General features: G+C 42.7%; 1 protein-coding gene across 1 annotated transcript in view; it reads left to right on the plus strand.

The window, feature by feature from the left end:
- Nucleotides 1–1518: 1518 nt before the first annotated feature.
- Nucleotides 1519–23657, plus strand: part of CD96 (CD96 molecule) — a 101596-nt gene continuing 79457 nt past the window's right edge. Inside the window, exon 1 of the mRNA XM_023943208.2 lies at nucleotides 1519–1828. The gene's annotated coding sequence lies outside the window, so the exon portion shown is untranslated. The remainder of the gene's footprint in view (nucleotides 1829–23657) is intronic.

A 23657-nucleotide genomic window follows, 5' to 3' on the forward strand; every position in this document is an offset into this window, starting at 1 on the left:
CTTTTTCTCTAATGGCCACTGCTGACGGGCTCAAAAAGGATTCCAGTCAACAATTTTATTCAGAAGCCATTGTCTCTAATTGTAAGATGCTGATTAGTTATGATAGTATGCTGCCAACAATTGATGAGTCATGCCAATATTCAGATCAAGAGGTTTGAACGGCAAACCTAAATATAGCAGATACAAACAAACTGGAGAGTCTGAAGTCTATTACCAAGGGCATTGCTAGCACAGCTGTTGGAATACATGGGGGAAGATAATAAAAATTGTTTGCAATACAAAAATGCCAGTAAAAACCTGTTGTTTCTTACAGGGTTTGATCTGACAAATAACTCAGAAACTTCTAATTCAAACACTGGTCCCAGGGTGCTTATTGCATATGAAGTTTAATTTTTACTGCAGATGATCAGATTGGATTCTTCAAAATCTGTTGTCATATTCCCCTTTCCCTTTTCTATTTCATTTTTTCCATTTGTAGAAGTGGGCATTGAAGGCCTCTTCCTGAGACTTTCCAGCCTCAGAGCACATATCATGGAATGTGGAGCAGAGCCCTGAGCAGGTTGTAGGAGGTCTCGTTGGCTTTGGCTTTGTTGAGGTGCTCAGGTGGGGGACTGCATGTGCACAGCAGCTCTCTGGAGGAGGAAAGGACATGGCCCAGGGATGCAGATGTCTCAGTCAGCCCTCGTGGGGCACAGGGAAGTGATGGAGTCTGCAGATGGATCTGTCACACAGCGCCCGAAAGCCTCTAGGGATAGAATAATAAAGGGAGTGGCAGCTGCAAAAATTCGAGCAAGGAGCCTGGAAAAAACAAAATCCACATGTAACTTGGTTAAAAGAAGAGCTGGTCCATCTTCTAAATATAGAGGAGAGGGAGAGCCTGGAAAGACTGTAACTGGTGATAATGGCATATCTGTGGGTGTAAGAGGCTGGAACATGGAAACACACAACTTCCTTTTGTTGGTAAAAACCAGAACTTACCAACCTGTCCAAACTTTAGGGGAATCTATATCTGTAAAAGTGCTGCATCTCTTCACTTTGCTTTATCTACTGATAGCTTAAGTGAAGGGCTTGTGTGTATTCAGGTGATGCCTTTGATGCCAGTGCAGAAGAGAAAATATTGAAACACTAGGTAAATTCTTTTTTACAGTTTTTATCTGAAACTGTCTTGGAAAGCAAAAAATGTTTCCAAACAGTGGTCTCACATTTTTGCTTATATGGGTGTAGGGGAAATAAATATGTGGCTGCAGAAAAGGCTTTGCTGTGAGCATTGTTAACTTATATTATCTAGCTGGGACCCAGGGTGTGTGCAGCTTGTCTCAGAGGGCTCAAAGAAACCTCTCTGCCTTAAGAAAATAAGCCAAAATAAGTGTTTGATGGAGCAGCAATTATTTTAGAAGAAAGGATTGCTTCCCTCGCTGCTTCTTTTTGAGAATGGAGCTTGGCTGATTTCCAGCCTCCATTTCTACTGCTGGAGAGCGGTGTTTCTGTGCTTCTCTTCCCTCAGCTGTGGCAGCTGAAGAATTTGGGTGGGATCCCAGATGAATGAGAAGGCTGAAGTGAGGCTGTCTCCAGAAGGAGCGTGGCTGTGCACTGCTCGGGAGCCTGACTCGTGTGGCCGCACAGCTCCGGAGGTTATGCAGTGCCACGAGCTGGCTGCTGCTCGGAGGCTGCTGCTCCCAAAAGGCAGAGCTGATTCCCTGAAGAGCCTGTGGCCCCAGCTCAGGCCATGGCTGATGTGCTGAAAAATTGCTACAGCTAAGCAGCAGGTGAAGCGAGTCCCTCAGCACTGCAGGCGGTGGGAGGTTCCAGCCCGCTGGTTACGTGCCAGGTGGGTCGATGCTTTATTGTAGCTATTTCATGGCATGTTGATCAAACAACTGTGTTGTACAAGAGGGATGAGGAATGATGGCAAATTTCACAAGCTCAGTTTAGATCGTGCAGGAATTGCTTTGGACGTCATATGAAGTTAAAGGTTTGAAGGGCTTGGGTGTGAAAAGTGCAATCATTTTAACACTAGAGCTATACTGAAAGGAGAGAAAACATGTTCATTGCATATCCACATGCCTCAGTAGGTCAGGAACACGTTTGTTTGATGTAAATGATATTTAGCTTTGTAGCTTGAAGAAATATGACAAATGAAATGTTTTCTTTGAATGTTACTTTGAACACACGTGTTTCCTCGTCTAACGAATAAAGGAAGATGTTAAGGCAGTAAGACAAATATTAATCATAATTTTCTTTCTTGGATCACTCTTAGCAGCTGTCTTATTCATTGCTTCATTTCTTCTAGAGGCCAATGAGTTGGAATTACAGTACTTTTATAGCTGCATCTGCCTGAGCCCACTTGGAAATGTTACCTCATTAGCAGGGAGCCATTCTAAAATGCTCCACCTTGTTTGTCTCCAGCTCAGCACAACCAGTGAGCAGAGAAAGCACAGATTTTTCTCTTGGATAAAACAAAAAAAGGATTTCTGTAGAGTTTTGACATGACATGGGTCATGCAGCATGTATTCAGGCCCTCATGGCATGTGGTGGATTGCAAATTAGTTCCAAACAGTCCTGGAGGGTGAGTGCTGTGAGTGTGTGGGAGGATCCACATAGCTCAACTGGAAACTTAAGATCAAACTGTTTCATAATGTTTCTGCTGTTTGCATTTTCCAGCTGGGCTGTTTACACTAATATGTCTTTTTTAGTATTGCAACATGTGTGCTTCCCTCATTATTTTCCTCTGCCACCTCTGTGAATCAGCTATGGCTTGTATAAAAATGAAAGGAGAAACAACTCGGCAAGTACTCAAAGCTCTCAAGGTTTAAGAAGGGATGGAAGCAGATGCTCAAATGTGACTAATCCTGCTTTTTGTCCTTTGTCAGCAATGGATGTTTTCAGCCTGGTGCTGCTTCTGAGTCTGAAACACAGGAAATAAACACAGTGCAGGCATAATGCCATACCAACCAAGGAAGTTTTTTTGCTTAAATGCAGTTCTTTGAGGGTTTCCAGGTTGGGATTGTAAGGAGGTTGTAGGTGGTTTCAACTGCTGTTGGCAATTCCAAGGCATTTTCTCAACTTCTGGATCAAGAACTCACATCAGTGCATGTAAACCAGGCATGTGGACAGACAGGTGCTCTCTGACTCCCTGGAAAGAGTAGTTTATACAGAAGACCATGGGAACAGTGTTTTAAGAGAAGGTCAGGCAGTTTTAGATGAGTTGAAAAGATTTCCAACTGCTCCCTGCCATTCTTTGGAGGAAAATGAATTGTACCAAATATCCCAAGGGCAATGAATGGCTGCCAGTACTTGCTAGTCCAGCCTTCTGGTGCCATCATCCCAGTGTGACATTGACACATCTTCTGGACATGGGTGGTCTCTGCAAGAAAGGAGGACTCTCTCTCCCCTGCACGTGAGTCCATGGGCTCAAATCACAGATCATGCTGGAAGGCATTCTGCAGACAAGGATCTGGGAGTCCAGGAGGACAGCAGGGTGCTCCTCCTCTGCCCAGCACAGGCAGAGCTGCATCTGGAGAGAGGTGTCTGGTGCTGGGCCAGCAGAAGAGAGACAGGGACATACTGGAGAGAGTCCAGATAAAGGCCATAGAGACAACTAAGGGGTGAGAGCTTTTTTCTTGTGAGAAAAGGCTGTGAAAGATCTTTGATTTATCAGCCAGAAGAGAAAGCTTGGGAAGATCTCATCAATGTGCCTAAGTATCTGATAGAGAGTGAAGAAGTCAGAGGCAGACTATCCTTAGTAGTACTTAGTGGCAGGACAAGAAGAACTGGGCACAAATGAAACAGAAAATTCCAGCAGAAACCACTGTTTTACTGTGTGGGTGGTCCAGAGACGTTTTGGAGTCACGATTCTTGGAGATACTCAAAGCCTGACTGGACTTTGGAATCCTTTCTGCAGTCCTTTGCAACCCACTCCAGCTGACCTTGCCTGAGCAGGGGTTGAACTAAAGGATCTCAAGAGTCTCATTCCCACCTCAACAATTCTATGAAAATAGAGTTGGATTGTGTGAGATGGAAGCTGGAATGAGGACAGCTATATTTAAGTATAATTTGGATTAAATTGAATAGGTTTAGCTCAAAGCAGAGCAACCATTCTGGTTTTGTGGATATATGTAAGAGTAGATCTCCTCACAACCTTCAGTCTTCTACGAGCTGCTCTCTGTGTGGTGCCTGGCATAATGAGGATGTAGCACTGCAGACACTGCTGAGCATAGAAGGATATGTTCTTCAGTGGCTTTCTTCTTTTCTTCTACATCTCAAAAGAGAGCTGTAGGCAATTACTTGCTTCCAAAAATTGTACTTTTCTGGGTTTCAGCAAGCATTCCACTGTGCAGGCTCTTCAATATGTATTAAGACGCTGTTTTGCCTGAAAATGTGGGGTTTTTTTCTCTGCCAGAAGGTGGTAACATCTGCTTCTCTAAACTACATTATACTTGATAAAAAATCTATTTCATTTGGTTTACCCTGTCAGGACTTGACTGACTTTCTCACAGCCTTGTAGATTAAGATCCACTATATTTAGTTTATGTGAAAGCTGCTTAGTCTAGGCAAATGAGAAGAAAATCTGCAAGTACTTTCCAGACTTTAGATATTGCCCAGGTATTCAGGAGGGGAAAGTACCAGCAGCTTCCCCTCCCACCTCCTTGGAGATGGACATTGAGGGGATATATGACAAGTGACATGGGCTTGTTTTGTGCCCTCCTAAAGCTGCAGGTTTTTTCTCATGGCATATTTCAGCAGAACTGATGACAATTTTGACTAAAATTTGGTGCCAAACTTGTGTAAAGCGAGGCCACAACAAGATGGCAACTTTATGTGGATGAATGCTCATCAAAACCAGTACAATTTATAAACACTCAAACAAACATGAAAGGTCTTGTGCCCAGCAGAAAAGAAAAAGCATAACTGGCTGTCTAACAGATGTCATAGCTGCACAGGCAGGAGAAGCACGCTTGTGACTGACCTGTACTGGGTGTTTGTAGTCCACCTGCAGTGGTAGAGAAGCATGATTTCCACCTTTCCAGCTGCTCACATTGTGATCTCTGTCCCTGTCAGCCTGATCCATGCTCATAGCAGCCAAAGCAAACACAATGACAGCCTGGAGCTGCAAATTAAAGAACCTGATGCATTTCCATCAATTTATAGCTGGATCTGGGGTGTTTCTTCCTAAATCCTCTTTTATTTACCTCCCAAGCATTTTCTTTGCCGATGGAGGGATGTAATTGGCTGTATGGGGCTGGGAGCAACACAGGTAAGTTCTCACTGCCTCTCATCAGGTGCAGCTCTGCAGAGCTCCAGGACACTGAGACCCGAGTCACCATGCTCTGGGAAGAGTGGGGTATCTTGGTCATTATTGCCCTGTGACCTGCTTACTTTGTGAGGCCTCTGGACTGATTCTTTTTAGGCTCTTCCTGATTTTGTCTCAGCCATCCTAGTGCTTTAGGTATTTTTTGTTTAGAAGCAACATTTCTTTATTATTTTTTTAGTGACACGGAAGCTGTTAACTAATTTGTTTTGCTCTTGCTTAATTTTGTATAAGCATGTGGAATTAACTTAATTTTGTATAGGCAATTATAAGAAGCAGTTATTAGAATTTAACACTTATTACCATAGCATAAATTAACATGGGATAATGTAGGTGTGGCATGACAGCAGAGGCCACCAGAGAATCAGAGGATGTGGTGCAAAGGAGTAGAGAGATGGGGTGACAGTGGAGGGGGCAAAAGATGATACTGGAAGCCCAAAGGCTATTTACAGCCCAACCATGCTCAGTTAAAAAAAATTAGAGCTTGATAAAGCCAGTTTTAGTCATAACAAAGAGAAAAGGTGTTCAATTTATAGAGTTTCTCACCTGTAGCAAATCCAGATATAATAGCAAGTTGCACATCAGTGAAGAAAGATTTAAGTTTAGAACTGTCCTAGAAAATGTATTAGGTTACTCAAATGGGGGCCCTGGAGGGAGAAGAAAGAAGCCATTGATGCCATAATCCTTGGCAAAGGAGAGGAAGAAACCCCACCATGAACATTCTTCTGCAAAAGACTGGGAATGCTGACAAAGAGTTTCAACCCTCATGGCCTGTCCTTCCCCATGAGCTGATCTTTGAGGCTGACTTAAGTCACACTTGAGAGCCAGAGGAGCAGGGTGAGGGAGAGCAGAGCAGAACATCAGGGAACACTCCCCTACAGAGATCTTTGACTGCACTCCTGAGCAGTGCACTGTGTTGTTTAAATAATTGGGACTCCGAAGGTTAGTGCCGTTGCATCTGCACTGTAATAACAGTTTATTGTATTTTAGTTAGGCTGTTAGGATTTTAATTAGTCTAACATAGAATTCCTGGCTTCCCAAATGAGGCATTTCCCCTTTTGCCCATAAGAGGACTTTGAGTGCAATAACTTGTCACATGGGCACTACCAGGACTGAAGAATGATGAGTGTGCTCAGAGGGAACAAAGGGCTGTACTGACGCAGGGAAAGAAATCACAGAGAGAAGTAGACAAAGCCAGAATGATCCTTTTCCCAATGACTAATGATAGAATACTTGTGCTGTATTACTTATGTTATTTTAGCAATCTCCTGAGAAACCCAGTGGGAGGTGTTCCTGGTGATGTATAAAAGAAGCCAAAAAAAAAAAAATAACAGCTGTCTGAAAGAATTTTCCTGCGTTAGGTAAAGCAGGGAGATGATGATGATGGAAAAAAAATGTTCAGCTGAGATAGCCTGGTAGTTCATGCCAATTTCTGCTCTTAGTTTAGCTCACAGTTGATTGGCTTCATTTGCAGGGAGGGGAAGTGCTGGATGTTCCTAGGATAGTCTTGCTAAGTTTTCTTTTTGTTGTTGGTTTTTGGGTTTTTTTCCAGCTGGGCAATTTCAGGCATGTGATAGAATTGGGAATTGACATAAAGTTGACATCAGCTAGAACCAGACACAAATTTAGACAAAGCCAGCTGACTGATTAGGTACAAAACTGTAATAAGGCAGCAAGAAGATGTGTAGGAGACTCAGTGCAGCACTGCCCATGCAGATTCTGACCTCCTTGAGAAATATTCCAGCTCCAGAGCAGGCATCTTTCACATGAAAGCACTGTTTGTAAATAGCTCCCAGCAGCCATTATATTTTAGAGTGATTTAGGTTATACACACGTGTCTTTACCTGAAGTTGGTACCTGAAACTACTGAGTAAAAGATTATGTCAAATAATTTATAGCTACACATTGTGACTATTCCTAATCAGCTGTCAAAGCCTGATGTGTTTTTTGGATATAATAGAAGTCCTCAGACTTCTTGGAAAAGAACCTTTTATGCTTTAGAGCTTTACAGGCTTTTGCTGAGACACCTAACAGAAAGTGAGGGTTGTTACTTAAGGCTATAGATGGTGAAATGTTTTATTTACCCTGCAAATATTTGGAAATTAACTATTCCTTTAATTCTCAATATTTCTTCATGAATCTGGGGACTGTTTTATCCATAGGGTAGAAACCTTAAAAACAAGAAGTCATAAAACCCCAAAATATACTCCTCTAAACAAAAACCAAAACAAAAAACAACTCCCAAACCCCAAACATGACAACTGCGGACTAATAACAGTGTGTTTGAGGTAAGTGGAAAAGGTATATCTGGGAATGTAACTTGCTTGCTCAGATTCTTTTTTGCTGCTTGTAGTCAAAAAAATATATTTCATATTATCTCTCTAAAAATCTTCGCATTTTTAAAAAATATTGAACTGAAAAGATTTTATTTTTTTTTTCTCCTCATGGTAAGAAGGAGGAAGAAAGCTTTTTCCATGTGTTTAATAATTGAAGTTTCTTTTGAAACAAATTTAAGGCAAAAATTGCTAAATGATTTGATTTGTCCTAATTTTCATTTTCTGTGTTGGTGTCCAGGAAAGATTTGTGCATGTTTCCAGCAAGAGGAGCCAGGCAGCAGTGCAGTGATGTTCCCAGCTCCAAGCTTCCACTGCAGGGTGGGAGCACTGGAGGCCCAGTGGGGAGGCAAACAAGCAGGGAAATAGCACAGAAACCTGGCTGTGGAAGGAGCAGGATCTGGGATGATCCATGGGTTGTGCTGGCCTCAGCCAGGGGTGTCAGTGGTCACTCTTGAGCAGGGATGATCCATGGGCTGTGCTGGCCTCAGCCAGGGGTGTCAGTGGTCACTCTTGAGCGGGGATGATCCATGGGCTGTGCTGGCCTCAGCCAGGGGTGTCAGTGGTCACTCTTGAGCGGGGCAGCGGGCAGGACATTGAGTGCCTGAGTTTTGCACTGACACCATGAGCACTTGTGGTGACACTTGGTGGCCTGTCTTCAGGACATGGGGCAGGCTGAGGGCAGGAGGGGCTCCAGGCAGTGTCCCTGGGCCTGTCCCATGGGATCCTCTGCAGCCAGGGGCCCGTAGCACACGGGGACAGGAGCAGGCACTGCTGCAGCAGCTCCAGGCTCTCAGCTGGGTGTGTGTGGCTGGGTGGCTGGTGGGTGCAGGGCTGAGAGCCCCTCCTGGCTGCAGGGACACCCCCTAAGCTTGGGGCAGGGAGATCCCAGGAGCATCACTTCTCCAAGGGTGGGAGATGTCCCCAAGAAGGATGGGAGCAACCTGGTGTGCTGAATGTGCAAAAGGAAGCAACTCTGGATCCAATGCTCTGCTGGCATTGCTGGGGCAATCAGCAGTGCCAGCTACAAAACCTGGCAGAGACCCTTGTGCTGGGACAGAGCTCTGCATTGTGCAGCACCCTGCCTGCTGGAGAGACCTGAGCTCCACCAGCACAACAGAGACTGCACTTCAGCCTCCATCCTTGAGGCAGGAGGCTCCTAGAATACAAGATTTCCCTCTTTGCTTACAAAGCAGGCACAGGGGAATTGATCTGATCTAGCAGCGGGAGCTGGTACTTTCTTTTGCAGAACAGCAAAATCTTTGTTCAGTGTGTGTGGTAGAGGGTCAGACAGACCTGCTTCGCTGACTGGTAACAAAAAAAGGAAAATATTGATTTCCTTTTACCATATACTGAGCTCCACAGCACAGGGGTTGTGGGGTTTATCTGTTTGTTTTTCCCCCTTGTGCAGAGATGGACTCCCAGTCTGAAGCTGTGGCATAAGAGCATTCTGCTCTTCCCCTACAAAATGAGGAGCTGACCTCAAAGCCTGGGGTGAGGTGATCTACAGTGTCTCCTCCTCATGAATTACCTTTAATCCAGAAGAGAACTTTTGCCTTCCAGTGATGCATCTGTTTCACTTTCCCAAGCTGACAGCGCTGCTGATCAAGTGTGTTGTTTGGTGCCACAGGAAAGCAGTTTAAGAGAAAAGTGAGTTTATAAATTATTATTAATCCCTCAGCATCCACAGGTGCAGGTGGGTGGTAATTTGGTCTCCTGCACTGCATGAATTATTCACAGATTTGTTAGAATTTATAGGTAGACATTAAATGATTCTTCTGTGCCCAGGTGAGATCAGTGATGGGAGTAAACATAAAAAACCACGAAACAAAAAACCATGCCTCTGCTCCAAAGTGAAAAGCCAATATGTATTCTCATAATGATTTGGGGGGTTATATCTTAGAGCTTTGGGTCATGGTGATCTGTCTAATGAATTTGAGGAAAAGGAAGGTGTTTAAAATGATGGAGAAATATTTACAAAGAATAAAGGAAAATTTAATAGGAATTAATGAATTTAGTACTGCTAGGAAGCCGGTTTGGCATAGATACATATTCCTCCTGCAGACAGTTTGTTGGAGAGAGTCTATTTTAGAGGGAGGTGGATAAGCATTAAGTATGGCATTGAGTCTCCAGCCTTGGAGGTATGATTGATTTATTTGGAAATGATGAGTGATCATGTCCTAATGATGTTTTGAAAGCCATGAAATGAAGTGTGTTCCACATTGTGGCTGACCCTTGGCTGTAAATTCCAAGAGCTGACAGTTACTGGGCACGTCAGCGAGGGGACAGAGGGGAAACTGGCACACTGTGCCACTGTAATCGCTGTGAAACTGTGTCATCTGCTTGATTTTAGCAGCAGACTCTCCAAGAAACCCAGGGAAACTGTAGGAGTGGGTGGGAACAGATAAACAGAAGTGCTTTCATTGTTTTTTATGGAAGTAGCTCTGATGTATTTATGCCTCCTGTTCTTTTGCTGAGGTGCTGGATCGTGTGAGGTATCTGTCTTGCTCTGTGTCCATTTTTTGTGATTGATGACTGCTTGTCTGCAGTCCAGCTCCTGTGCCTCCACTAATACTGTTGTGTTGTAAGAGAACACACTTAGCTTAGCAGCTCTGTGACTGCTCCTCTTTCCCACTCCATTTTTTGAGGTAAAGATGCCAAATAAGCAATAGTCATGATTCTTGCAGATCTCTGGGGATGTGTTCGATCAGAAATATCCTTGAAGACAAGGATTTCCTTTGAAAATAGCTGCTGAGCAGAGATCAGACACACATCTTAGAACTCCATCCAATAGCATGACAACCTGTGGGGAAAACACTTGGGAAGTCTTCACTGTCACTGAAGTCATCTCTTTCCAACACAAAGAGATAGCATCAATGAATCAGCTTGCCAAAACACTGAGAGTCCTTTGCAAGTGTGAGGCTAAGAGATTTTAAATTTAATTTATTGTGCAAGATCTGATTTCAGGTTAGGCAGTCCCGTTGTGTCTTCACTTGCACCAACAGCAATGAAGGTGCAATAGTCGATAGGGGAACTTGAAGTATTATCTATAAAGATATTGACTGGCAGATCATCTCTCCTCTTACTCTGCAACAAAAGTGCTATACCCAGATTTGAACATCACACTTTCAGGAAGAGAAGGATCAATCAGAGGGAGGCTTGAGGAGGAAACTGAGAGGGCAGAGTCTAGAAAACTTGCAGTCACTCAAAAACACCCCAAAGAATAGATTGGCAGGGCACACAATAGTAGCCTTCAAATGCTTAAAAATATATTGCAATATATAAGAATTTTTCTTCCCTTGATGGACAGGATATTCTGCAGCACAGGAGGTTCAGGATGGACTTTGCTAGAGCTTGCTAATTATAAGTACAGCAAAGTGAAAGTGGCATGCAGTGTTCATGGCTGTGAAGTCTACACAAATGCATGTTAAAAACAAGCCAGCAAAGATACTGTCTGGAATAGCTATAATTAATAGGTGTTGTTATCTCTGCCTTGCTGCCTTCAGTCCCTTCTTAAAATTTCTCTGTTATATATAACATATTTTTCTCTTAAAACGTTTTTAGTGGCTTGTGTGTATTAAATTACAGTCATTCATCAGTAAATTGCCCTTCCATGTTCTGTTATTAATAGTATTATGCAGCTCTAATGTGAAGACCATAATGCATACTGGGAGCTTTATCAGGCCATAAAAGCCTGTAGGAAGTCCTCATGCTAACAAGCTACAGCTTGAATAATAAGCAGGTGAAAAACTTGAGATGGAATACAGTAATTTTTCCAGAAGGTCAGGTTTTCCTTAAAAAGCTGTGACCTGAAAGATGTCTTTTGAATCCAGGTATCAATATGCTTTTTGAGGAGCTTTAAGTAAGGCTGGAGATGGCAAGTTTTACCAGGTTTCTTTCTGGTTAGTGATGGATTACAGTTTAAAAATCTTAGCAAACTTGTGCTCAGAAATTATCTGTTGAGAGAGATGAGAGAAAGGAGAAGAATGCAACACAGCCATATGGGCTTTGTTCTTACACATGGTTTGACTCTGTGGGGGACATCATTCTCCAGCCTGTCAAAGCTCAGCAAACTGCAAAAAGTTCTGATGGAATGGATATTCCTTTTATGAGCAGACAATACCCAAAGGAAAATTCTCTACTGAGAATTGACTGCAGACAAACAGCACTGGAGTTCTAAGCATTTCTGATATCTCTAAAGGATTTGGATCTCTTTTATAGTATCTTAATTATAAAAGCTTTGCTTTTAGGATTGCTTTTATTTGAATACAGTTGTTTAATTTATTCCTGGTGTGGGTTTCCCAAATCCAGCCAACACTGCCTAGCCAGAGGTGCTCCCTGCAGGCTGAAAATCATTTAGTTTTTTTCAATTACACGTTTAACATTTTGTACACCGATGCATATATCAACATGTTTGACTTGAATTCATCAAATGGAGATATCAAATGCACTTGGTTATCTTTATGGGTCCCTTCTAACTAAATATTTTATGATTTCATCTTCCATGTAGAAAGGTTGCCAACAAGAATGCCCACTTAAAAGCTGGGCTCACAGCTCCTACTCTTAAATGCTCTTTCACTGCTTGAGACTCAGGCTCAGAAAGATGGGGGTGAAAACTGAGACAACCTTTAACAGGAGGTATTTGCTTGATTTGCAAGCCCTTGCAGTGGTGCTGAGACAGTCCTTCCAGGAGAGTAAAGAAATGCAGCCTGCACTGGGGACAAACACTGCAGCTAGAACCAAATGCCCGCGGTGTCTCCCCTTGGCACAGCCTCCTCTGCGCTGGCACAGGCAGCTGATGAGCAAATGCCTCTGATCCCAGGGGGAAATTTCCATCCCATCTGGTGCAGCTCCATAGCCATAGATGTCAAACAGGGGAGTGGAGGTTGCTGAGCACGAATGACTTTGCCCATGGAGCTTTCTTGTTGCACAATTCGCCTGTCATGCTGCACCTTCAGCAAAGAACAACCTCTGAAACAGGTTTTTACAAAGACCTCTGTGAGGAAAGGAGAAGCTTTGAGCAAATACCATAAGATGAAGAGTCATGTCTTCTTGCTTTGATCCCTGGCCAGTTTAGAGGCTGTTTGCAGAAAACACTGCTTTCATTCCATCTTAGCAGGGGAAACAAAATAATACTGCTTGTCAATACATGGCTGATAAAAGAAGTTTGTCTCTCATGGTCAGGCATGATATTGAAGCCTTGGCTGAAAGCCTTTTCTTTTTGCTTTAAATATGGTGAAAGGAACAGAAGATGGAAAAAATGAAGTAGTTTTGATTGCAGCGGACTTGTCTGGCTTCATTGCTTTGATTATTTTACATGAGTTGACCAAAAGGGAAATGAAAATTGACTGCTGTTTTCTAATGGGGTCAGTAAATAAGTTTTTTGAAGTTTAAGATTTTGGGTAGTGAATTCACCTAGAAGCCTTGGAGTTTGTCACTTTTGTGTGATTTATCCTCTCTCCAATTCCACAATGAAATATAGTAAAAAAAAAAATTTAAAAATCTGCAATTCAGTACTGCTTCAGAGGCTTCTGAACAGATTACTAATTGCAGAGATTTGACAGCTCTTGGGTATTCATCACATGTACTTGCCCTTACTTTAGATATTTAATTTAGTTGCAAAATAATTCTTCGTGAATTAGTAATTGCAATAATTGCCGTTAATAACCTGGCAAGGTAGTTGGCCTTTGGCATTACACCAGGGGAAAAAAAATGATAGTAAGATAGCTCTTGCCTGAAGGCTTAGCAAGCTGGAGAACATGAGGGGTTGGGGGCGGATGGGGGGTGGTGAGGAACAGAATACCAGAAACAAGGCACCATGACAGGCGTCTTGGGCTCTTTGCAGTTGGGATTTATGCAACGGGCTTATGCAATTTGGTTGTGCTTCTTTATAGAAGAAGAAAAAGACAAGGTGTCAGATGCAAAAGAAATAATAGGGAGGATGAGGAAGATGAAGGCAGGAAAGTGTGAAATGACAGGCAGTGGGGAATATTTTGGAAGCAGAACAAAGCCATGTGCTGAGAGAGGTATCAGCGGTGGCTCGTGTGACAGCAGAGCAGAAAGGGTTTTTCCATGGCTAGGCTGCCCATTTCAGCTGGAATAAGTCATCTCCACTAAAGTGTGAAGATCCTACAGTGGAATGGAATGGGTGGGCTTCCCAGAGCAGTCAAACAGGAAGAATTAAAAGACAGGGAGACTTTTAGTGGCAACTGTTACCCCACAGCAGCCTCGTATCTTGTCTTCTCTTTTTCTGAGGCTAGCTCTTCCTCTGCTTCTCCCCTGATGCTGCCTAAAACACCAGAGATTTGAGAAGCCATCTCCAGAACATGGTTATGGATTAACAAGTCCAGGGAGAGCTGTGTGCCCGATGCTGCTGTGCCCTGCAGGCACAATTGGGTGTGAGAGCACCTGAGCCAGAGGGGCTGGAGATCCAGGCCAGGGTTCACTGGGGCTCTCAGGAGCTGTGTGCTCATCCCTGTGCCTCTGACAGTCTCCAGCCTTCTCAGGCAAGAACTGACTGCCACAACCTCTGAGCCAGCAGGTGCTGCTTCTGGCTTGGGACATGTGTGTGGTGATTTTATTCTAGCCAAGGACCAAGGCTGCTCCCCCTTCTTGCCCACCCTGCTTGTCTTGTGTGATGGTTAACAAAGCAGACAGAATACAGAGGGACATAAGGGACTGCAGACTCAGCCTTGTTTGTAGTTCAGCCCTTCCCTGGACCCAGAGCTGTGTGAGGGCTGGAGAGGTCACCCTGTATCTGGCAGCACCTGGCAGCAGGACACCCTGGCTCTGGCCTCAAAAATCATGTCCAGACTGATGCAGCCAATGGCTAATCAGGACACAGAGATCCCTGCTCGAGCTAATGAACTGTTCAAGGTAATTTCTTTCACTCCATTAGAAAAGAGAAGCAGCTTTCCTTCCTTCTTGGTAGAATTGGAAAAGTGTAGCATCTAATTTTTCTTCTGCCTGAGAGCAGAATTTAAATCCTAATCTATTCTTTAAAACAAGAGTTATGCATCTCATTCATAGAAGGTAAAACCTTCCTCATTCACTCAATGAAGAAAAAAATTTGAGCTCTGCCTATGCCAAGCTGTCAAAGCATGCAGGAGCAGCATATAGATTGTGGGTACCATTAGAAAGCATTAGTGTCTAATTGCTTCAACATGGAGCACAAGGGAAGATGGAAGTTATCTATTCCTGGGGCTGCTGTTGTTTCATTTGTCGATAGGCACGTCAGCCTTTGGCACTCATTTTGTCTGTGAAGGAGTATGATTGATTAATAAATGTGTGTTCCTTTGTAGACAGTCATAGAATGTTGGAGTATTTCTGTAGCAAATTCTTAATGGAGAATCTCAGAAACAATTTTTTTCTTTACTGATACAAGGGGAATAAAAATCTATTTCTACACTCCTCAGTTTTTAAAACCTGGGCTGCTCAAGCATTTGTATATCTTTTTTCACCTGCAGAGTAGTCATTTGAATATGTGACATCCAGGTTCTATATGGAAGTTGTAGCTTGAAAGGAGCCATAGTGACCCAAGAGATGGCAAGACCAGACTATGTATAGAGCAAGTGGAAATGATTCACTGGCTTTTAAATCCAAAGTGGTGGCCTCTGTGTGGCTGTTGAGTTTGTGAGCAATGGAAAGTCAGTGGCTCTGATTTTAAAAAGGATGCAATACCTTGATAAAACACAGCAATGTGTCCTTCTGTGATGTTCTGGAACACAGCAAGGGTTTAATATGATTTTCTTCCACCTGAACAAATACTGCCAATTTGTTCTTGGACACTTATAATTTGCTCCTACATAATTTCTCTCTCTTTGCTTCTACCTCACTCTACTATGTGTCAAGCACTCCATGATGAAAAATGGTACTTATTGAAGAAGAAATCTGATCAGGAACTTAAGCCCTTAAAAAATGAGCTTTGATGCCGTGAGAGAAAGTTTGTGGCAGATCAGAGCAATGGCCTGTGTAATTGCCAAGTCAATCAAGCCATGAAGCAGAAGGCAAAGGCTTTGATTTCTACTGCTCCCATTCACAAGTACATGCTGGGCTGTCATTGCCTTCAGCTCCTACCCTTAAAATCTCCAGAGCTGCCTTTCTGCTGCTGATTCATATTCGTAGAAATAAATTTGCAGTAAGAGCACTAATGTATGTTTTGAAATCACACCCATTAAATTATTTTTCAGAAAAAGAAGCAAGCTTTAAAGGAGCAAAATTTTCTTTCCTAGACACTTGACAAGAGACACCTTGCATGACTTTGTAGGCTTTGATATTTAATTATTAGAAGAGGTGTGTTTTGTTTCCTTTTCATTATTTTTTCCCACTGAGACAGTCAATCTTATCAGTTGATTTCTCCAGGTTATCAGGGACGTGTTTAGATAGAGGGCACTTTTTGAAGCAACTCTACAAAATGTTCTGCTACTGTCTGATCTTTAACAGTCAAATAAACTTGGTGTACAGGATATATCTTCACCTTTAGATTGATTCCTTTCACTTCTTTTTTTTATTATTTATTTCTTGTAAAAGGAAAACATGACAAGTTAGACAATGTTCCAGAACCAGTTCAATTCAGCAGAAAAAGACTAATTTCTTCTTGACTCCTGTGGTCTGTTTTTATCCCCAGCTAAGTTTTTAAGGAGTGATGTGGAAAGCCTTTAACATAGTCACATTTTGTCATACTAAATCATCACCTGAGCAACTTCACAGAGCAGACACAAAGACTTAATGCATAAACTTAACATCACATTAATGATTTTAAAGTTTATTGCCCCAAACAATAACCAGAGAAGGGTTAGTGTTGCAAATTTTTTTGGTTCACTATCAGAAAAAAAAAAAAAAAGTGTTGGCAGTCAGCCTAGGACCTTACTAAACAGCCTGAGAGTAAAAAGATTACTTTGCTGCCTTCTCAAGGGGTGGGGTGGAGTCATGGAGTTCAAACGAGCCTTGGAAGCAGGAGATGTCTCTTGTTTGGACCAGGCTGGACTAAGGCAGGCAGCAAGTGCTGCCTCATGGACAGGGTTTTGCCCATTAGACAAAATCACTCAGTAAAAGGTTGGGGTTGGAAGGTTCCTCTGGAGAACATTTAGCTTTTCTCCCCTGCTCAAGGGGGATCAGCCAGAGTAGGCTGTCCAGGACTACAAGGACAGTGACTCCACTGCTTCTCTGGGCATCATGTTCCAGTGCTTGACTACCCTCACTGTAAAGTGAGTTTTTTCTTTCTGTTCAAGAATAATCTCCTGTATTTCAGTTTGCACTCACTGCCTCTTTTGACAAATAGTGACAAACTTTTTCCATGTTCTGGCGCATTGCTGACACTAATTTTATTCTCCTTTTAGGTGCTAACATTTCTTTTTTCTATGTACACTCGTGGCCTTTTATTTGACCATTGGGTTTATTGACTCAGCTTGTTCTTTGAGGCTGCAGTTGTGTAACTTTAAAATCCCTTTGTTTTGCTGGGAATTTCTTGTCCTGTGAGGTGAAGGATAGCAGAAACTGTAAAACATACTTTTTCCATGTACAACAGCAGAATTAAAGGTCTGGGTCCTGTGATGAGTTGGTAGCATGTCAAAAACAGCAGCCTTGGTCATTCCTACCACAGCTGCCTTTTGGCAGTGTATGGCTGCTTTCCCCATTTCATTTTGTTGGGTTTTCTTTCCCTTTAGAATTTGTCTCTCAGTCCCTTCTATGGTTTGATCTTTGCATATGACCGTCCAATTCTTTTCTCCAGACTAGAGAAGATTTTTGTTATTATTACTAACACTGTGGGGTGTACCTTTAAACTTTTTATATGTGACTGTATACATTTTCAGAAGATTAACAATGTATAGGTTACCTTGAAGACTGAATATTTTGGGGAATTTACTCTCAGGTTAAAAAGAAGATCAGTTTGTAAAAAATACCAGCTAAAATACTGCTTTTACTCTTAAGCACTCTTGGGAGATAGCTCGCATCACTTGGAATGGAATAAAAAAATTAGTCTTTTTTTAGATTTCATCAGAGTGATTCTTCAATGTTATAAATATTTCTAGAAAAGCAGGAACAGATTTTAACCCTTATTGCAGAATTTACCTCATATTTAATTAATGTAAAGGTATTGATTTTTTTAAAAGGTAATTGCCATTGCAGAAGCCAGAAGGATTGCTGCCTTGACTTCACATCCTTTAAAATCCTAATTACAAATCTGATCCACCACTCCATTTGAATTTGAAAAAGGTATTAACCACTCAGATTGGAACTACATTTGCATTTCCTAGAAATGCTGTTTTCTTTTGCAGAAAAAAAAAAAAAAGCCATAACTTTTTTATTTTTTATGGTTTAACTAATATTTCCCCATCTGTGCTTTGCTTCTGCTCTCTCTTTGTGGGGAAACTGAAGTCACAACCAGAATGCCTGGCAACAGAAGCAATGGGCTTGATATTTATATTAGAACTGTAGCACATGGACATCTGTTCTCTCTACTCTTTAGAAGATATTGCTTCTGAGGACTGATTATCTGGCTTTTTCAGCTGGGGGCTGCTGCTGATGGGTGAGGCTGGTGGGAGCCTTGGAAAGGACCTCACTGCAGCCCATGGAGCAGCCCCTGCCCAGCAGATGCCCCAGGACAGACAGGGAGATAGATGGACAGACAGACAGGGAGATAGATGGACAGACAGAGAGGTCTTTTTCCAGCCTGGGGGCTGAGGCAGTGCTGGGTTGGCCTCCTTGTAGTGCTGGGGCAGAGCTGAGTGACCCAGAGCCCTCTTTCCAGTTCGCTGCTGATTTGCAGAGATCAAGATGTAATCCCTTCCTTCTGCCTGTTTCCTTGCACTTAAAACAAGAATACTGGAACCAACCTATTTTGATCAAATATTTTGAGCTCTACTGAAGGAAAAGTGGTGGTGGCAGAGCTTTTCATCAGTACAACATTCACCTATAAAAGACAGAGGACCAAAGAAATTTCAATAGTGCCTTAAACCAGAGATTAGCATTCACCCTTAGTATGTGTAAGTGCCTAATCATGTTAGTTATTTTCCTTCTGATTTAGGATGAGGTTTTCAAGGCCGTCAGCTTTCTGTAAAAAAGCAGAAATGAACAGGTGGGCTGACATGTCTGCACTCTGCCTTTTCCTTTGACAGCTTAGTACCTGTTATCCCAAAATACCAGTTCCCTGTGTTAAAAGTTCCACAGGAGCTCAGTCCCCCTGGTGCTGGGTTCAATTCCCAAACACACATATCCATACAGGAGCTGAATTACAATGTATTGCAGATGTGGATGCTGCACTGTTTCTTATCTTCCTTCTTTAAAGCAGGTTTAAGGCCTGAAGCCTGAACTGTGATGACAGAAGTGCCACACAGTTGATACCAGGATGGGATGGAAATACCTGCTCCTGGCTAGCACTGAAACTGTGTTGCCTGTCCTTAGGGAAAATACAGCAGATCAGCCTGTTCTCCTGCTAAAGAGGTGTTGGATAGTTTGCATACCTAGTCCTGCACTGTTTAGTTACCCAGAGGCAAAACAGAACTGGTAAGAAAACGCTATGAAGGAACCTTTCCATAAGCCACAGGAGCCAGCCTGCACCAAATAGCTTCAGGAAGTTTATTTGTGGCATTTCTGTCCAAGTAAGAGCATTTTTGAGGGGTAGGCTGAGGGGTAAAAAGTAGCACAGGGAAGATGGAAAGAATGTGTCACCCTGTTTTCTTCCCACAATTACGCTATTTAATTTTCAAGTGCCATCTAAGATGACATTAGAGGTTGCAATGCCCAGATGTTTGTCTAGTTTGGGTTAGCTTGTCTTCTAGGACACTTTCCTTTCCTCCTAACTACAGCACTGTACATTTCCACCACCTCTGCAGTACTCTCTGCCTAAAAATGGGACATCTTGAATGAGCACCAAGCATGGGGATGAGGAGAGACAAAATTACTTCCATGCAGTGGGAGGTGGGGAAGTTACATTGTTCCTGTATTGTAAGGCTGGCTTGCAGTGCTCAGGCAACAATAGAAACAGGAGCAGGAAAGAAAAATGCTGCATGGAAAGTGAGACAGGGCATTGTGACACAATTGTGAGACAGGGCTGTGATTCAATGACAACCTTGACATGAAATGTTGGGGAAGTGACTCATGGATTTAAAACCCATATCACTGAACCAAAAACACCAAAACACACACACACACACACACACACACACACACACACACAAAAAAAAAAAAAAAAAGAAAAAAAAAAGTACAGACTTCTCTGTGTGGAGTTCTTGAAAACATCAATGTGCTGCTTTTCACCTTGGGAAAGGTTCCTCTCATCCCCTGCACACACCTGTGCCAGCTGGTAATTGCCTGAGCTGTGGACACGCCACAGGCTGGCACCTTGTGGTCCTTCATCCAGCTCAGAGGTTATTCATCCCTAACTGAGTGTCCTAGAAATTACAGCAGAGCACTGGGGTAACAAACCAGTCCCTTCCCAGCTCAGAGCCCTGGGGAAGGAGGAGGCAGAGCCAGTGAATCGGGGTGCTGTGAACATCTGAGGGGATTGACCAGCAGCTGCAGCTCCCTAGTGATGGGGACACCTCAGTGCACGTCCTCAGCACGCAGCTCCCGTGTTTCCCACTGAGTCCTTGGAAACCTGACTGGAGAGGGGGGAAAGGGCAACAGGCATCAATCTCTACCCCGTCCTTTCTTTGGCAACTAATGCTCATGGAATCTCAACTGCATTGTGTGGGTTAAAACCACCAGCTTGGCAACATAGCAGCTTGTTTCAGCACCAACAAAACTAACCTGTTTTTCTCAATTTATTGGACTTTTTTAAAGACAAAGGTATAATCCTTCTAATTAGGGCCAGAAAAAAATGTTAACTTAGCAACCAATCTGAGATACCAACTATTTGTGCAGCCTGATTTCATATTCTTGTTGCAGGTGGTGCCAAGCTGTTTTAGTTCAATTTCATTATCACAAAGTATAATCTTAGCCATGTTAGTCTGGAGTTTAGTTGCTATCTTTAAACCTCTTTTGTAACTGGTAAAATTCTGAGGAAAAAGCCTGTGACAGAAGCTTCCAATAAGTGTAACTTCTTGCAGACAGCTAAACAAATCTCTGCTTAAAACAGGTAAATCTCGTGATAATGAATAAATGTAAAATAGTGAATAGGAACTGTAGATTGACCAGATCATCAGCTGAAGAGTTTAATGAAATAGTTAATTTAGAATTCTGTCCACAAAGCTTGGACTAAAACTGTCATGGTAAGCCTGCATCATGCATTGATGACCTTGGTAAAATTAGTTTCATTTTCTGGGATTACATATCTGATGAACAAGAGAAATTGAGTTGATACAGTTCACTTGCATTTCTTTGAGACATTTGGCTACAAATGCTGTATGACATCTGATTTTTGCCTTTGGATAAAAACTACAAAATAAAAATACCTAGTTAGATCATACGAGGCATTACCAAAAAAAATGAAAAATTCAGAACTGGTTTGCTTACTGGCATCCCTCAACCTGTCAATGAGAGGTAGCTCATGAGCTCATAGTGATGATTTTTTCCTGATTTAGCATTGCTGGACGTTTCTGCCGTTCTGCCAATGATTTGAAATCTGAGGCAATGCATAACTTGCAAGAGACAGGGTTGCAAAACATCAAATGCGAGGTTACAGAGGCACTAATCAAGATTGTCTGCTTGTGGGGCTTCAAATGGCAGAGGATCCCTTCCCTGCAGTTCTGCAGCTTTGTGTCTGCTCAGGGATTGCATCAGACCAAGAAGCCAGGGCTGTGAGAGGTGTCCTGCCAGGCAGTGAGCTTTGGTGTGTGTGCTGTGCTGGGATCAGCTGGCTGTGCTTGGTCTGCCCAGCTTTTTGTCCTTGTTGGCCCTTTGACTTCCAGCAATTCCTTCTTAGGGACTGGCTGAAGATTTTGGTTCTCTCTTTCCCTCTTCACATTGAAAATTATTCTGGGAAGTTTAACTGTGCTCACTGAGCTGTCACTGTTGTAGGGGTATTTGTTGGGGGATGAAGACAGCAGTAGTTATAGTTTTCAGTTCCAGGCAACCTTAGGGAATATCTTGGCATTGGTCTTCCAGTACTGACTTGGCTTGCAAATAATGTGCCTGCTTTGTGGGAAGAACTCCCCATGTATATGGCTTGTGACACCCAAGACCTGAACTCTGCTCTCTTCATCTCCAAAGTCCCTGCAACTCCCTAAACTGAAGAAAAACTCACACGTTTCTGCAAGCAGCAGATTTGTAGGCAGCCCAGAGATAAAAGCAAAGATGATGCATCTTTGTTTAAAAAGGTGTGATAAGTTTGGGGATTTTTCATTGCTGTCTTCCTTCCCTTCCAGGGATTAGAAATAAACATTTCATGAAATAGGCTGATGACTGATGATTGGAAGGAGACCAGCAAATCTAAGACTGTTTCTTTTGAGAAGCAAATTTCCAGCCTCTAGAACACTTATTTGAAGTTGCAGCTGGTTGCAGCTGCACACCTTTCTACACCTTTATTTCAGTAGCTGATGTAGTTATGTTATTTTGGTGAATCACTTGCTAATTTTCTGCAGTACAATTGCTTGATAGAAGATATTTTTAGAGATATGACCTCTCTGAAGCTCATGACTGCAGCTTAGGATGTCTGTTCTTGTGATGTGTGAAATACATTCTAGTCCATCAAGGTCAAATGAATTGTCACAGGGGCAGGGTCTGCAGCCAAAGAATTTATACTGATTAGATACTTTTTTGAGAACCACCTGCATGAATTTCTAACCTTCAAATAAGTCACCACTTGGGAGATCATTGATGACACAGCCACTTGTCTCAAAATTCATCTGCTTGATCTTTATTGAACTTGATGGGCAAACATCTAAATGATAATTGAAACACTAATTAAAATGCTGTGCCTGTACTCATGGTTCAGTATTGAAAGGAAAGACTAAATTATTTAATGACAATTTGGAGTTACAGGTACAGATCTTTTGCAGGGTTGTAAGAAAGAAGGGTTTATTCAGATGTTTGAACTCTGCTGCTGCTGCTGCAGCCTACTGCTCCAAATATCCCAGCTGATCCCCTGTCTTTACAAAGGCATCACTAGGATCCCACTCACCACAGTTTTCTAGCATGTGCCAGGGCATTGTAGTTACTCTGGTAAGAAAAACTTAAGTGTGGGGCCTTGGTTTTGTTTTGCCTTCTTTAGCCATTTTCATCATGCAGTCTTGACACTATTAATCCATGTCTGCACCTGTAAATTCTCCTTAATAAAACATGATCTGGCTCGTGACTGCAATCAAGTTGTCTAATTCTGTTTTTCTCATTTGTTCCCTATTACACTCCATATTACATTTCCATTCCAAATAAATTAGTTTCTTCTTCCTACATTTTCCACCCTGCCCTTTATCATTGTTCAGGTACATCCCTACATTTCTGCTTTTTTTCCCCTGCTGACACACATTGTGTCATCTGTTAAGGTGTGAGGATATTAGACCTAACCAAAATGTCTCGAGCTCTTTAGTAAGACACATATGACTGTATTCACAAATGACTTTAGATGGCTGTTCTCCCAGTGCAGTCACTTATCTCTGCTCCCCTGTCCAGGAACCAGAAAAGTGAAAATCATGCTTGGCACTTCCACAGGGATCTCAGGGGTAGGTAAAAATTTCATCATTTCCAGTGATTTGTGCCCTGTGCAGAACAGATTTTTCAACAGGGCCTGCAAAATACTTACAAGCTTGGTACAGGGCCAATTTTGTTTCCTCCTTTCCTCTCCTTTCCATACCAACAGTGTGCAGCAGATCAATTTCCTTCACTGGGGGGAGTCAGGAACTGCTATGGGAACAGATGCTAAGGAAGCAGATGGGGCAAGAGCTGATTTGGAGCAATGACAACTCTGTAACCTTTTGGTGTCCGCCTGGGATTGCAACTTGCCCTGTATTCCACAGCAGAAGGCAAGTCCAGGCACAGGACAAAGTCCAGGCTTGGCACTCTGCTCAAGCAGTGGTAGGTGGCAGCTGGGCTTCTCAAGCACAGCGTGGTGGCCCTGAAAAGGCAGTTCATGCTTGAGT

The sequence above is a fragment of the Cyanistes caeruleus genome, chromosome 3 (assembly GCF_971803275.1).
Source record: "Cyanistes caeruleus chromosome 3, bCyaCae1.hap1.1, whole genome shotgun sequence".
In the NCBI taxonomy this organism is placed as follows: domain Eukaryota; kingdom Metazoa; phylum Chordata; class Aves; order Passeriformes; family Paridae; genus Cyanistes; species Cyanistes caeruleus.